The following is a 16415-nucleotide window of genomic DNA, read 5'->3' as shown; positions in this document are numbered from 1 at the left end:
TGATATGGTGGCACATGACCTGTAGTAGCATAGAAAATTTCTATAATTTCTGTCCCAAATATGGAATTCAAAAACCAAAGGAAATGAGAGCTTACAGCCAATACATTATCAACGCCTAAAACCGTATTCTGCTAAAATAATGTCCACTTGAGCTAACTGCTAGATGGTTACGAAACCTGTATCAAGAGATAAAAGAGATAAGTGGCATATTGGACACGCAATATACCGTAACACAAGTGACACAATATCATATTGCAAGCATTGATTTAAAAGACAGACTAAACTACCAATGGCCCATTCGTGGCGGGTACAGGTGGACAGGTGTCTGCTGCCGGGGATGGCTCCGTGGTCGGTCCAGCAGGTGTCCGAGCTTGGATTGGTCTCACTGGCTGCACGTCCCCCATAACGGCTGTTGGGACACTCGGCATGGTGAGGTGGTCGACGTAGCATTCACCTCCGATACAACAGACATAAAAATAAAAGTAACCAGTTAATACAGTTTCCACACAAACAATGTTACATAACATAACTTGTAAACATGAAAAAAAAAAAGCATTGGATGTACACATTGTGTGTAGGTCTTTTCCTCACTAAGACCATAGATCTATATAGTCTACAGATATTCCATGAAGCAAATAAATAGATAGATAAATAAATAGAGGGCTAAATGTGTTTTACTTACATTTGCTTTAAATGCCGGTACAAAGGAGCCAAAGTAGACAGCTGCCCGACTCCTGGGAGAGATGACGTCCACGAAACGGCCCTGTGGTCCTTCCCGCTGGCTCCGCACCGGCATGATGTTGGATGCCTTGCTGCAGGGAAAATGGCTCGTTCCTCAGCCTGCACGACTCCTCCATGAAGCAAAGACTCTCCTCCAGCGGTGATACAGGCTGGTCTCTATCCACGCTGTCCCCTTTAATACTTTTCACCAGGGAGGTGTTCCCACCTCCCTGTTTTCACTGAATCTACCCCCTAGCCAATGACAGGAGTAAAAACTCCCTTCAACGCCCATATGAGAAAATCCCTCGTTTTCATTGGTTCTCACAAAATCAGCAGTTTCTTCAATATATCCTGTCCCGCGACCCAAAGTGGGTGCGGTTAACATTCCTAGTTAAGGAATTCCAATCATAAGTCTAATTTTATTCAAATGCATGCGAATTCCCGCCAACTGATGTTATGTGGGCAAACTATGCTAGGAACAATACAAAAGGAGCAAAATATCCACTGACTGCCCTATTGACAAAATACCGTGTCTTCATTGGTGCTACGAACAAAATCAGCTGTTTCTAAGGCTCGGTTCACATAGAAGTATACGGTATACGGTATTCGCTATTCGTTATTCGCTATTCGCTATACGCTATTCGGGCATGGAGGGTCACATGAGGTAGCACGCGTGTCCTACTTTAATGTTCTTTTGGCGCCGTCAAGTGACCCAATACACCGTCAACTCCCTAACCCATGCAGGGAGGATTTCTTCCTCCTACATAACCATCCCAGCAATGTTATTAACGGTTTCTAAATTGAGATTACATCGGAACGAACCATATTTGTTTACAAGAAAGCTATAAATGGAATATATGAATAAAGAACTGACCCAACTCCACTGGGGATCATTTTGGGTAAATCAATTAAGACTGATTATTTTTAATTCGTTTAATAACATTATATTAATTTTGATCATGATACACAACACTGCATCAAAATATCAGTCTACATGCTTATTTTTGCAAAAGGGCAAATCTAGAACAAAATTTTCATCATTTCATAAACGGGAGATGGTACACACTGCACGAAAATCGAACAAGCACGATTCCCACTATACTTTACTATACGCAGCTATACGGCAGTTTTGAATATTGCCCTCTTATGTGACCCGGTATTAGGAAATTCCATCGTTCAATTCAAGCTATTCGCGTGCCCTCGAAAATGTGCACCGTATACCCGAATAGTATACTCCTAGGTGAACCCAGCCTTAGAGTTGGCCTGGCCTATCACACAAACCAAACTGGATGCGGTTAACATTCTTAGCCAAATTATTCCTTTCAAAAGCTGAAATATATTCGAATGCATGCGAATTCCAGCTAACTGATGCTGTGTGAGGCAAACTACTACGAACGTTAGGCAACCTGACCACTCGATCGATGCCTTATCGAGAAAATGCTGTGTTTTCATTGATGCCAACAAAATCAGTCTCAAAGTAGGCGTAGCCTATTACACAACCCAAACTGGGTACGGTTAACATTCTTAGTCAGTTGATTCCTTTCAAAACCTGAATCATGTTCAAATGCATGCAAACTCCCACCACCTGGTGCTATGTGAGGTAAGCTACTATTAACATTACAAAAGGGGCAACGCGACCACTCCCTGCCCCATTAACAAAATACCGCGCTATTTGGTGCTATCGAAATCCGGCAGTTTCTAAAAAAAAAAAGTCGCAAACTGGGGGATGTTAACATTAATGTGCTTGCTTTCAAAACCTGAATCGTATTCAGCCACATGCAAACTCCCGCCGCCTGATGCTATGTGAGGCAGGCTCCTATCTACGGACGGTACAAAGGGGCAACCTGATCACTCGCTGCCCTAATGACAAAAAATACAGTGTCTTCATTAGTGCTATCGAAATCAGCAGTTTTTCAAAGTCGCCCAAGAATCCAAACTGTATGCGGTTAACATTTCTAATCATGATCCCTTTCAAAACCTGAATCCTATTCAAATGCATGCAAACTCCTACCACCTGGTGCTATGTGAGGCAAGCTACCACGAACATTACAAAAGGGGCAACCTTATCACTCGCTGCCCTCAAATACCGTGACTTCATTAGTGCTATCGAAATCAGCACTTTCTCAAAGTCACCCAAGGATCCAAACTGGGCGAGGTTATCATTTCTGGTCAAGTGATTCCTTGCAAAATCTGAATCGTATTAAAATGCAGCAAACTCCCGCCACCTGATGCTATGTGAGGCAAGCCACTATTAGCAATACAAAAGGAACAAGATTTCCTCTGGGTGCCCTATATGGACAATTCCCCGTGTCTTCATTGGTGGCATCGAAATCGGCCGTTCTTGAAAGATGCCTATTATATCACGACGTCCGTCTAAGAGGTGTTACAGAAAAAAAAACCACAGCGAAACAATCTCTCCTTTCTTTTTTTATACCCCCACATTGCTTCGTGTTGCTAGAAGTTACACGCTCTACCGCAGGTCTATGGACATTCATCACCCGTTAATTACAGTTTCTGTCAAAACCGTTACAATAACATTTTAAACAACATGCTTTCCTACTTTGATCCTATCATAACTGCCGACAGCCTGCCTGGATAAAAACAACCAGGCGTTATAGAGCGGTTTGGAACACGGAACACCAAAGCCAGAAGAAATGCTACTTTTTCAAGTGTCATGCTATAGGATCTACGCATAAATTTGCAAGGGAGCGAAGAGATATCACTTCTTTTCTAGTTACCACCTGCCTGCGCCACCAAACTGAGTGCAGATAACATTTTCTAGTTACGTGAATGCTTTCAAAAGCTGAATTTTATGCAAATGCATGCAAACTCTGACTGCCTGTTGCTATTAGTCCATGGGCCAGGCCAGATATTGGTACCATCTGAGGTGGCAAAACCTTTTTGGTGTCATTTTGTTTGTCGGGCATAGATATGCTTATCAAGCTATGATAGCATTTCCAAATGAGTAGCTTAGTCATAGTAAATGAATTTTTAACCAATTTGGTCTCGTTGTTATATCCCTATACTTCTGAATCGAAACTAACCGCCATACAAAGAAGAGCACTGTCTTCTGTATGTTCCATAGAGCTGTAAAATGCAGCTCTATGGTATGTTCACAGGTGTTCTGTTGTAAACGCGGTGCGCTTAGTCTTTATTCAAGGCAGCGAAGGGATTATCCAAAGGTTATGATGTCCACAGCGCTTAGTCTTTATTCTAGACGGCGAAGGGAATATCCAAAGCGTATGATAAGGGCTTTTTACACTTGTGTTTCTTAACCCCGGACTTTCTCTGACCCAGGACTATCGTTAGTCCCGTACCAATTTTTTTCAGCTTTTTACACTCGCCAATTAGTCCCGTATACTATCTCTTGTCCGGGGCTAAGGAGAAAACTGACCTTTTTACACTCGTATTTCTTAGCCCCGGACTTTCCAAACCACATGAATATTCATAATTACGCTGTGTACTGTACACGTACACGCACGCACCGGCAGCACTTGATTACCTCGTTTCTGATTGGTCAGTGAGGGTCGGACTTCGTCTCCGTCGCTTAGCCCAGGATTATTTTTTCGTTCTGTTTACACTCACTTGCTTGGCACCGCAATTGCGGTGCTAACCCCTGCTATTTTGCAGGGCCAGATAGTACCGTACTATCGGTGGGGCTAGCCCACTTTGGCAAAAACGAGTGTAAACAGAAAGTGGGCTAAGGATAGTCCCGTACCAACGGTGGGGCTAAGGCCCCCCCCCCCCTTAGCCCCACCGTTGGTCCGGGGCTAAGCAAAATTTTACAAGTGTAAAAAGCCCTATACAGTGTATATCCTTTTATCTAAAAACAACAACAACAACAAAAGCAATTCCTAGTGAATTTTACCGTATTTTTCAATCATTTATCATTTTCCGGTGAAAACGCTACGGTGAAAACGCTGATACCACGCCAATGTCGCTTTATTTCCCTCCAACAATATAAGATAATGCAAAAACAATGTAACGGTACACTACGATACATTATAATGAATGATATTGTAAATGAACAGAGTGATTTTTGTTTAAAACTGATGTATTTGTTGATAGGGTAGTATAAAAACAGTATGGATAATCCCTTTTATGAGGAACTTTAGATATGATAATGGTACATTGGTCTAGATAAAGAACTAAGCGCACCGCGTGACAGCTGTGGACATCATAACCCTTTGGATATTACCTTCGCTGCCTTGAATAAAGACTAAGCGCACCGCGTTTACAACAGAACACCTGTGGACATACAGAAGGCAGTGCTCTTCTTTGTATAGCGGTTTAGTTTCGATTCAGAAGTATAGGGATATAAATACGAGACCAAATTGGTTAAAAATTCATTTATTATGACTAAGCTACTCATTTGGAAATGCTATCATAGCTTGATAAGCATATCTATGCCCAACAAACAAACTGACACCAAAAAGGTTGTGCCACCTCAGATGGTACCAACAACCCATTTTTCGGGTCTTGGCCCATGGACTATAATGTGAGGCAAGCAATGGCGAGCATTACAAAGGAGGAAAACAAACAAACAAACAAGGTTAGTCTCTTCCTTCAAGAAAAATTCCTTGTCGTCTTCAGTGCTAACAACCAGAGATTCAGCAGATTTCATACACTATATTACGCAATCAAAACAGCTTGTTCTTTGCATGGGGCCTGTCATATGAATCCTGCAAACTGTGAAAAATTGAATTCTATGATTACTCAAGCAATATTATCGGCGCCTGTTGCCTTTGAGACCAACTTCTGTAGACATACCAAAAGAGCAAGATGTGTAGACCTACTCCCTGCCCTCAAGACAAAATCCTTTTCTTCACCAATGCAAATTGAATCAGCAGTCCCCCTCCCGCCAAGCTATTATATTTCATGTAATAATTAGTCGTAATATTGGTCATAGCAGCCATATTGGAATTCAAAATGGCGGGCAAACAGTTCGTCAGACAGATCACATTATTCCATTTCCTAACCAAGCGTGTTATGATATCCAATTTCAACCAATTTCAGCGACATTCGTCATTTAGATTTTCAATTTTTTGGTCGAGGCGGCATACTGAAATTCAAAATGGCGGCCATTCGATATGTTTGTCAGCGTAACCGGGCAATTACCCCCAGAGGGCAATTACCCCCCCCCCCCCCCCCCCCCCCCCAGGCAAAATACTGGTTGGTGATAAGGTTAGAGTAAAGATTAGGGTTAGGGTTAGGTTTAGGGTAAGGAGTTTGGGTTAGGGTTAGGGTTAGGTTCAGGGTTAGGATTAGGGCCAGGGGAGTTAATGCCACAAGTCATTTAGAAGCCAAGACAAGAATTGTTTCTTCATGGCGACCATGATATTGGAATTCAGCATAGGGGAGGACCCAGTCAGTGGTCATGACTCTTGGATGCGGCAATTTTTTAAATCAGCGCCCCTAATAAACAATGGCGTAGCCAGGATTTGATCGTAGGGGGGGGGGGGGGGGTAGTCTGCGAGGGAGCGCAGCGACCGAGCCCGAAGAAGAGAAGTGTAGCAAGTCTGTGGAAGGAGATTCTGTATAATTTTCTGATTGCAGTTAAACGTTTTGGTGCACATATCATCTGTGGCATATTTGGAAAAGTGTTTATGTTCAAAGTGTATAGCCACAGTCTACTTGAATGCATGGGGGGGGGGGGGGAGGGGGCAGGCGAGCAGGGAGAAGGCGTACGTGTGGGCGAGGGTTATCACCTCCCTTCGGGTACGATGGAGCTTTTGCCTTTTTGAAGTTGAAATTGAGATATCTCGTATTTGATGGAATATTTGGGAAATTATAATTTGGGAAATTACTGATCTGGGGGAACTGAGGAAGGAAAGGGTTGATTAAAACAAAAAGGGGATACAATGTATTACCCTTGTACATGAGGGAACTTTGAGTTTTCGGAATATAAGTGATAAGTCTCGTGCACACAGAATTATTCAGAATTTTTGTAAATCTACAACGTGTACTATGCATGACTAGGGAAAGGGGCACAGAGGGGGAGGGTTTGGGAGGGGGTATTCCCCTCCAAAGCACGAGAGATTTTGCATATTTTGAATTGAAATTCAACGACCTGGTGCACACTTTGATTGAAATATTTTAAAAAAATATGATCTCACTTAATGAAAGGTTGAAAGGGAGACCCGCTTCATGTACATGCATACATTATACACGCATTTTTTTCCGCCTCCCAAATCCCCGATCCAAATCTTAGGTGGGGGGGGGGGGGGGGGGGGGGGGGCGACCGCCCCATCGCCCCCCCCCCCATTCTTGGCCACGCCAGTGCCCCAATATACCTCTAGAAACAAAATTTCATATACTCCCATCTTTTGACACAAAATTGGTCAAGATCTCAGGTTTACTGCTCATCATCATCTATATTCATTCAAAGACATTTCCGTCTGAAAAAAGGCACATCAGCGAAACAAGACTGAAGTGAGGGAAAAAATTCTTTTGTTAGTGACGATACAATCAGGTGTCGGCGACGATCATATACATCAAAGAAAGACTGCAGAGAACAGTCCATGTATATTAAGTCCATGGCAGGGCAAGTCTCCGGCAAGCTTTGCAACTTTTGTGAATCATATAAGTATGCATGATATCTTAATACATTACCTGTCTATTCACATCAACAAAGAAATAAAAACAGCGAACATTTATGCTGGAGAGGAATATAATCTTTAAAGGATTCATCATCTCATCTGATTTGTCTATGGCTGTTAATCATGACTTTGCTGGGAAATCATAGAAAAAGCCCTGATTTCCAAATTTTCCATAATTTAGAAAAAAATATATTTCGTTAAGGTGTTTGGTTGACGTAATTATTTCTCTTATCAAAAGTCATGTTGAAAAAAGACTATATTTTCCATTAAAAGAACTAAAGGGCCTATAATACAAATGCTGTATAGGCTTTGTGTTGATTCATGATACACTCGACGGCATGTGACATGACCAAATGAATGTCTAAATTCAGGTCGCGTATGTTTCATGATAGTCTTCTATTATTTTTCTTATACGCCCACACACACACACAAAAACCACCAACAATTCAAACCAAGATTCTACCAGCGACCAGTGGCATTATTTGTCAGTCAATTAGGTAGTAAAATGAAAGAAATTGGAATGTAGGTTTTCCTAGCTAAGCCTAATAATGGCATGCTTTCATGTTCAAACGACATTGCAGGTAAACATGCAAGTTATGCCCACAATACTGAGAAGGTGCATTCCAGTGTCTTTTGTTAATCAAGTAATTCCTAAATTTGAGAGCGCTATGAATGTCAGGGGGACTGAGAAAAAAAAGTGCTGTATACAACACAGTGTAGTTTCGTAATCAAATGTTACTGTTGTAGCAATTAAGGAGGTTTTATTGGATTCCAACTGGCTGTTATTATTCAAACAGTTGTCAGATTTCTATTGATGTACAAAAGAATTCCACAGGTGCACTTATGCCTTTGATGATCGCTGTTCCAAGCCGCCGTCTTGCTGAGCAATCTGAAGATTCATTTAGAACGTTATCATAATGTTGGCCATATCTTGCTTATTTATTTATTAAATGAAATGAAATTTATTTCACTTAATGATAAAGCATGTAAAATAAATGTCAATTCCGTTCAGAAATTTGCGCAAAAGTGTAAATCAGAGCTGAAAATGTTTCAAACTGTACCATCCTGGAAAGCTGGTTTTATCACTTTTCGACTTAATTTCCCCAAATGAAACCAACATGTAATAATCTTCAAGTATAATTCTTTATTGATAGATATCTCAGATTAGTGCCCGCGTATGCCCAGTCGAGTAATTTTCATCTTCATTTCAGCATTTTTTCCTCAATTTCTGTTCGCGCATCCTCGTGTGTCTGTACCACCTAGCTTTTATAAGAAGGGATAGCGAAAAGTAATTACCATCACAAAGACATACTATCTTCCTTTGAAAGTGGCTGGTGATTATGCAATGAGACACGAGTCAATTGTCTTCGTATCGGCGCGGCAGATCCTGTTTGGCACATGCTTCAAATATTTTTGAGCGGCGGCTTCGAACATAGATCAAAGGGAATGACTCTGTTGCTACTCCATCTCTTCAACCTCCTTGGTTGTAGACTCTGCGTCTAAAGTAAAAGCTTAAGCTCTCAACTACTAGACCATGTATACCAGGAAGCCAGTGTTATATTAGAGTGGAGTCTCTTTGCAATTCGTGCGAATTGCATATGGATTCTATAGCATGATAAACCCTAACGCTATAAACCCATAGCATTTCAGTTTGGATATGGGGATAAAAAAAGGGGTTCTTTACTTTAAGAATTTTGAACCGTATTTAAGCAGAAATTTCAAATCTTGTGTGCAACTTGGTGGTAATCGTGTATGGAATAATCCTTTTTTTTCCTCTTCAAATCTCCTTGTTATCAATACCTCTGGACTGAATATTGATTATTTCATAAAAAGTGATATCTAACCATATTGCGTATATTTGTGCATGATGATAATGTTTGCCAGATATAGCACTTAATATTGTTAAATCTTTCGAAGTTAGCATTTGGCGAATGCGTGTTTCTGCCTGTTGAATAGCATTTTATAATTAAAGTACAATTTTTACTACATTTCTTCGTGTGTCGTCATTATATTCTTTGCACAGTGAACAATAATTGCTGCTGAAAATATTGGAGGGACAGCACATTGCTGCTGGCTTGGTATGTTGTATTTTAGGAATGATGCAGACTTACAACAGAAGTGCTGTCTTTTGTTTTATTTATTGCACCTGCGGTAGAGTGCATAACTCCTCAGCGGCACGGAGCATGGGCAAAGAAAAGATTCTCGTTTCTTCTTCTCTGACACCTACTTGCTAATGTCAATGACGCGTAATCCCAGCAGTAATTGTGCCATTCGCCAAAACGTTAATGATTCTGTCAATGTCTGTATAGTCAAATGAATACTTTCGACCGTCAAATACCATGCAAATGCATGTTAAGCTCGGGGCTGTTGATATGCTGTATAGGACTCGCAGAGATACGCCGGAACCCACTTTTATTTTGAACATGTTAAAAACAAAACAAAACAAAACAAAGAACCCTGCTCCAGCGTGTTTCTGAGAAACTACGTAGCTACTGAAAACAAAGAACGTCAAACTTGGTGATCATTAGTGATTAGCACACGGATGCGAACGCATCTTCATTTTTTTTTGTAATTCGTTGGGCATTCGTTGTTTCGATATGCCTGGAGCGAAATCTCTTTGCACTTTGTGCAATTCTTTTCGTAGGTTCATTGCATGACAATATTCTTGAATGCTTATAGACATTCCATTGTCTTTGACTTCCCGTGCTCCAAGCCGCTCTTTTACAGAGTTTGAATATATCATGGAGACCTCCGTTCAGAAGAAATGTGGAAATCCTGTGTGGGACTTGGGGGTAATAGGGCAGGGAACAAATCCCTTCAGTTTTTCTTCATTAAAAAAAAAATCGATTAATTACCTTGCGCAGAAAATGGCTTCGTTGGGAGGTTTAGAACTTGAATGTGAAATCTTTCTGATTATGAAATGTCATTGGCTAACTCAGGGCCCTACTTATGTGTATATACCTAAGTATGTTACAGTTAACGCCTCCCAAGTATGCCTACATTTTTTAAACTGATTCTTATTCACGTGCCCTGGTCTCTATACACATTGCTGCCAAAAGTATTAGATCCCGTTTACAGTGCGGGGCTGGGCCGAGCCCAGCCTCAATTGCGGGGCCAAGCCCCGCAATTTTTGTCCGTTTACACCAGTGGTTTACACTGCCGGGCTCGGCCGCGCTTTTAATTCAAACCTTTCAATGTATTTTGTCGTAGTGGCGCTCTGCTTGTAAACAAACGCAATTTGGTATAGTCTGGTTTTCGGACCCTTTGCCAACTGGATTCCGTGGCGACGAAGTGGTGTTCGGGCAAAAGCCTTTGCCGAAGGAAAAATCCTTTGCACTTGCAGGACAAAACCACCTTAAACTATACTAGTTTTCGACGTTGAGGGGGTTAATATCCTGAATAGCGAAATAGTATAACGGGCAGAGAGTTTAGAATGAAACTATAAAGCCCTGTTGCCCTATTCTAAACTCATGTGCTGATTTTGGTAGTATGATATGACATAACAATAAAAAATCAGTCAAAGCAAACACTATCATTCTTTTTAATTTACACTAAATGTGCATTCATCAAGAATGGAAAAAAAAAATGTCAAGGTTGTTTTCATAATGAATTCAGCCAGATGATATCAACCAGAATCACATATCTCGGGATCAATTCATAAATCACTTTCACATCATTCTGTATCTGTACGATGCCACATTGATCTTTTTTCACCATATCAATAATCAGTGCCAAAAGGGTGCGATCTCTATCGGCTCTTCAAGGCCATCCAACATAATATGTCGTCTGCTGAGGAAACGGCTCGCAGAGAAGTGTTAAAGAACACACTATACGCATTTCCTGAACCACCCACCGGAAGCTACGACATGACGAAGCTGTTACTAACCTGTCAGAGAAACAAAAATAGGTCCAAGGTGCAAAGTGACATTTTCACACAAGGATATTATTCATTTCCGCTATCTCGACAGAATTACAAAGTGTGTGTGTGTTTGTGTGTGTGTGGGGGGGATAGGTGGTGGTGGAAGTTCTTATATACATTTTGGTTTACAATCATTCAAATCAAGAGGCTGCTGCAGACCTTATGCAGGGCTATCATTTTGTTACATTATTGTCAGGCTTTTATGCCGTATTAATGTGTAATAATGAAATGCATCACCTTTTTCTTCAGCCTCCTTGTGTGACTGATATATTAATAAATCTTGTTTGTGACGTCGTTAGATAGAAAATGTTTATTATTTACGTTTAGCACGGTATGACGTACGCACAAGATGCTAGTTATTTCAAGATTTAACATTCAGTCTTGCAACATGCACGTTATTCTCGCGAAGAATTCCATATACAAACTATGTCATTACTCGATAATGAAAAGAAATTCTCATTGTTTATATACGCACACATCCAGGAAGTGACTTTACCTGTGATGGTATGTATGTAGTCGACAAGATAATATGTATTGTTGGAGGAATAATCGCAAGTGATGGTGGTCATATTTTGAGCACTATAATAAAAACGCCTATCAGAAACACATATCTTAAATAGCGATTGATGAGATATTCCTTTGTAGTAAATTCATTATTGTATCACTGTGAAGTAGCTGTACTGTAGCAACAATACCAGCCTCGCGACTGCAAACATTTGAACGGAAGCGAATTAGCTGTCAATGTCATTTGTTACTATGGGTAAATTAGATAGTCACAGGTTTCAATAAACAGGAGGTGATTTTACTGTAATCCTCCTTTTTAAAAGACAAATAACTTCCTTTTCAAAAAATAATTACGTTCATTGCCGTTACGCCACAGTGTGCAAATTTCGAAAACAGAGGAATTTAATAAAAACAAAATATGTATGTAACAATGGACAAATCGACAAAGGCGCATTGTCTAACTACCCCTAAGAGGATTGAATTGCATGCCACGACCAGAAAACTGCATCGAGACTATGACTGTATACTTGCTCTAATGGTCAATACCCCGATCTCTCTGAAAGGAAGCAGAAAATACTATTTTATGTTAATTTTCTAAAGGAGTCTTTCTCTCTTGAGCTGTTGACATTATATCAATATCTAGAAAATTTCGGTTTTTGAGGAGCTGTGTCGCAAGACGATAATTCTTCAGGGATCAAAACCATAATCGGGTTTTAATCGTGATAACCTGCTGCTGATTGAATTTCATGAAAATATTCAAAGAGAATTTTGTAATATCGATGAGTCAAATTGACATTTATATCCACATCGAATTCATCGTCACACTTCGTATACAATCAGGGAGGTGAAGTTTCCTCTCACCTCCCTGGTAGTACAACGTGTTAAGATGCATAGTGAACACATGCTTTTGATTGGGAATTGTTTCCAAGCTAACGCTTTAACCCTGCCTGTGCCAGTGAGTCAAATATGCAGTAATTTCACACACAAACCTATGGACAGGTAGTTGGTGTGGCACGAGGGGGTTAATGGCCTTGTTTAGAAAGTGACAGAATTTTTGCATCAAATTTCTATACCACTCTATTCAAAGTTGTTTAGAGACGAAATCGCTTCTTTTAGGAATTTCTTTCAACGGAATGCTGGTGTCAGAACGCCAAGTGTAAAATGTAGAATGCATAACCTCTTTAATAGGCAAGACCTCATTGCTTAATATCATTTCCTGCAGCTTATCTATACTACATAAAATCTACCTTGCGTATACCGATTTTCTCACGCTAGTAAAATAATCGCGTTTCTTCCACTCCCCCTTCGCCTTTCCCTCCTTTTCCCATTCTTTTTCCCTGCAGCTCTCGCCTTTATAGACATGCATACCACGCAGAAAAATACACGCTTTATCATTCCGTGAATACGAAACTATTCATTCGGAAATGAGTATCACATGCATGAAGAACATAATACATTCATAGCAGTCGTACAACAGACTTGAATTCAGTTCAGTTCAATTCAGTTCAATTCAATTCAATTCAATTCAATTCAATTCAATTCAATTCAATTCAATTCAATTCAATTCAATTCAATTCAATTATCATTTACTGTACTTCCATCTGACAAAAGTGTCCAACTCAATACAAAGTATACAATACACAAAACATATTTATTGTTTAATCAATGGATAAGAAATACATAATGCAGTGGATCATAAAGTATGTAACAGAATGTAATGTGCGATTAAGTACAATAACAATGAACAGCAATGGATACTTCGCAAGGTTGACAGAAAAGTAAGTGTATCGATGGAAGAGTGGCACATTGAAAGACATGCAGGGTTTGTAAGAGGTGATCACTCAAAACGAATATGTATAACTAAATATCATCCGAAATTTAATCATGTAGAGCTACAGAAAATAGCTGTTAAATGTATCGCAGGTAATAAGGATGTAATCATAATAAAACAGTAACTATTTTAAAGTACAAGAAAATACAAAATCAGACTTACCAAACAATTTTGCAACCTGCCAGGCACTACCAATTGAGCTGTGTGTACTCAGATTGCGAACCCACCCCCCCCCCCTCCACAATAGTACATGACTGTGTACATACACAATGTAACACACAATAATATCATACACACGCACTTGTCCACACAGGTATAAAAACACATGCATATAATTATTGTACACAAAAGACGTGTCATCTATTACAAGGAAGAGAGCACAATGACATCACAAAACAACGAAGTACAAGAAGAGAGAGGACCAGAAGAAAGGAGAAGGAACAGAGAAGGATGTAGAGAGGTATGTATAATCAAGGAGGTATAACACGCCACTCCATCGTGTGGACAGGTGAATCAAGGAGGTATGAGTGTTCTCTCATACCTCCTTGGGTGAATGCACGAATGTTGACAGTCCGACCTCGATTATCTGACCATCTTGTGTCCGGACTTCTCTATCATCTGCAGTGAAGATGAAAAAAAAGAAGATCAAAAGCAACACTAGTAGTTGATTTATCCTAACAAAGCTGACTTATTAAGCTGCATAACCTGTTGAAACAGTTTTTTATATTTTTGAACCACTCCCCCCCCCCCCCCCCCCCCTTATGACCGATGTATAGGCCTGAGTTATACAGTGTTGCAGGGGCGGATTCAGGAATTCTGTAAAGGGGGGGGGGCGTGACTAATATTTCTGGTGCCACTTCCGGGTTTCATTTCAGTTTTTTCTTTTTATTTCTTTTGTTTTTAACAAAAAATAAAGGGGGGGGGGGGCGTGCGCCGGTTGCGCCCCCCTCTGGATCCGCCACTGGTGTTGTACAAAATAATAGGATAAGGAAAATTTTTATGGGTGTATGACACTTCCTTTCGCGAGCAATGTATCAACTTGTCGAACATACTCTGCTGCCATCTATCGGCGCCACATACCTCGCTTCTGTGTTGGGCGCTGCAGCTGTGCAAAGAATACGAGTAGACCCTGTCCATAGTAAGCAAAAATACATACTAGGCCTATTAATTTACGTCCCACTGTACCTCGAGAATATAACGAAAGGAGTTTAAGACCACTAAAACTTAAATGAAACACATTTTGATTACGTGGCCTCAAAGAAAGAAAGAAAGAAAGAAAGAAAGAAAGAAAGAAAGAAAGAAGAAATCATTAAACACGATCATGACGATAGGGAAATCTAACAGGTCCATGGAATGCAATACTTGAAACTTGACCACCATCGTCTCAGAATGAGTGCACTGTTGTATTGTGTTCGGATTGAAGCAAATTCTGTTAGCACTGAAAATATCAAAAGGCATATGCTATGCATCAGTTGGACAACAAGCTGTTAAAGAGTCAATGTGCACCGCTGTCCATATTAGGTGTGACACAATCGACACATGCTACTTTTGCTGGGTGAATGGACGGTTTGGAAGCTGCATGTATGAAAGCCCTTGGTAACAATCTTGAAAGTCACCTTTTTGTTTTTAAAAAAAATCAGCCCCCAACAATGACGTATCATCATTCTGCTGAGACGAAGGTGTGTCATTCCCCTCCATTTTCCCTCAAGCCCTTATCCTATTTCCCGTGCGTCTGCTTCTGATGCTCGATTCCTCCATCCAGACAGCCCCGCGGCACTCGTCTTAATTTCCCATATTATACTCCCTATACTCTCCGTCTCATAAGTACTCGTACTCGCTACGCTAATGCCATCAGGATCTTTCTCCTCTTCCTTCCCGGAATAATCTTCCTAAAAAGTAAGATAATAATAATAACAACAATAATGATTTGATTTGTCTGCCCTCTCTATGTACTTCAGACATCACGTGTATATGATGTAGCATGCAGGGGCGGATCCAGGAATTCCTTTGGGTGGGGGAAGGGGGGCTTTACAAAACTTTACAAACGCGCACCCCCTCCATTTTTTAATTTTGATTTCTTTTGTTTTAACAAAAGTTAAGGTAGAGGGGTGGGGGGGGGGGGGGTGAGGGGAGGAGGCGCCCGGTGCGTTCCCCTTTGATCCGCCCACTGTCATGCGAGTCAAAATATACAAAAATAGGAAAAAAGAAAAGGAAAGAAAAATAAGGTCACTCCCGCTATGTGGAGAGCTGTAGGCCTATGCGATAAAACGAGTCGGGTGTAGGCCCTGTGCATATCGATAGGCCTATACAACAGATAGCAAGAAACTAAAATTTTCCCGAATAGAGATGAATACAATCAAGGAGCTTCAAGCTCCTTGCAATCACAGAATGACGTACTGGTATAACTGGATAAGCATCAACTGATCACAAGATATTAAAGATGTAGTATCATCAGGAATCACAGTGATGAAGATAATGACAATAATGATACAAAGTATCATAATAACCATAAATAATGATAATGCCATAATGCCAGTACTACGCGTCTGTCTACAATAGTCGCCGCAAGCAGCATACATCTTAAGAATAGAAGAATCAAAAAGAAGATGCCAATATAGAAACATAAAACTGGATAAGTCCCATGTATATGTTATACAAAAGCAAAGAACAACAATGCAGAGGAAGGTATGTCATTATAGGGAATTTGTAACAACTAAAAGTTCACTGCTCGCTTCACATCTAAAACACGCTTAGGAACAAATTAAACAACATTATGAGAAAAAAAATCACTCGTTTTTATATCGTGTGACGCACTTAAGTTTGTGTTGTGTTACAATAAAAC

This window comes from Diadema antillarum, unplaced genomic scaffold, assembly GCF_040938485.1.
Source record: "Diadema antillarum isolate AM-2024a unplaced genomic scaffold, OU_Dant_1.0 scf00000075, whole genome shotgun sequence".
In the NCBI taxonomy this organism is placed as follows: Eukaryota; Metazoa; Echinodermata; class Echinoidea; order Diadematoida; family Diadematidae; genus Diadema; species Diadema antillarum.
Note: the sequence above shows the minus strand (reverse complement) of the source record.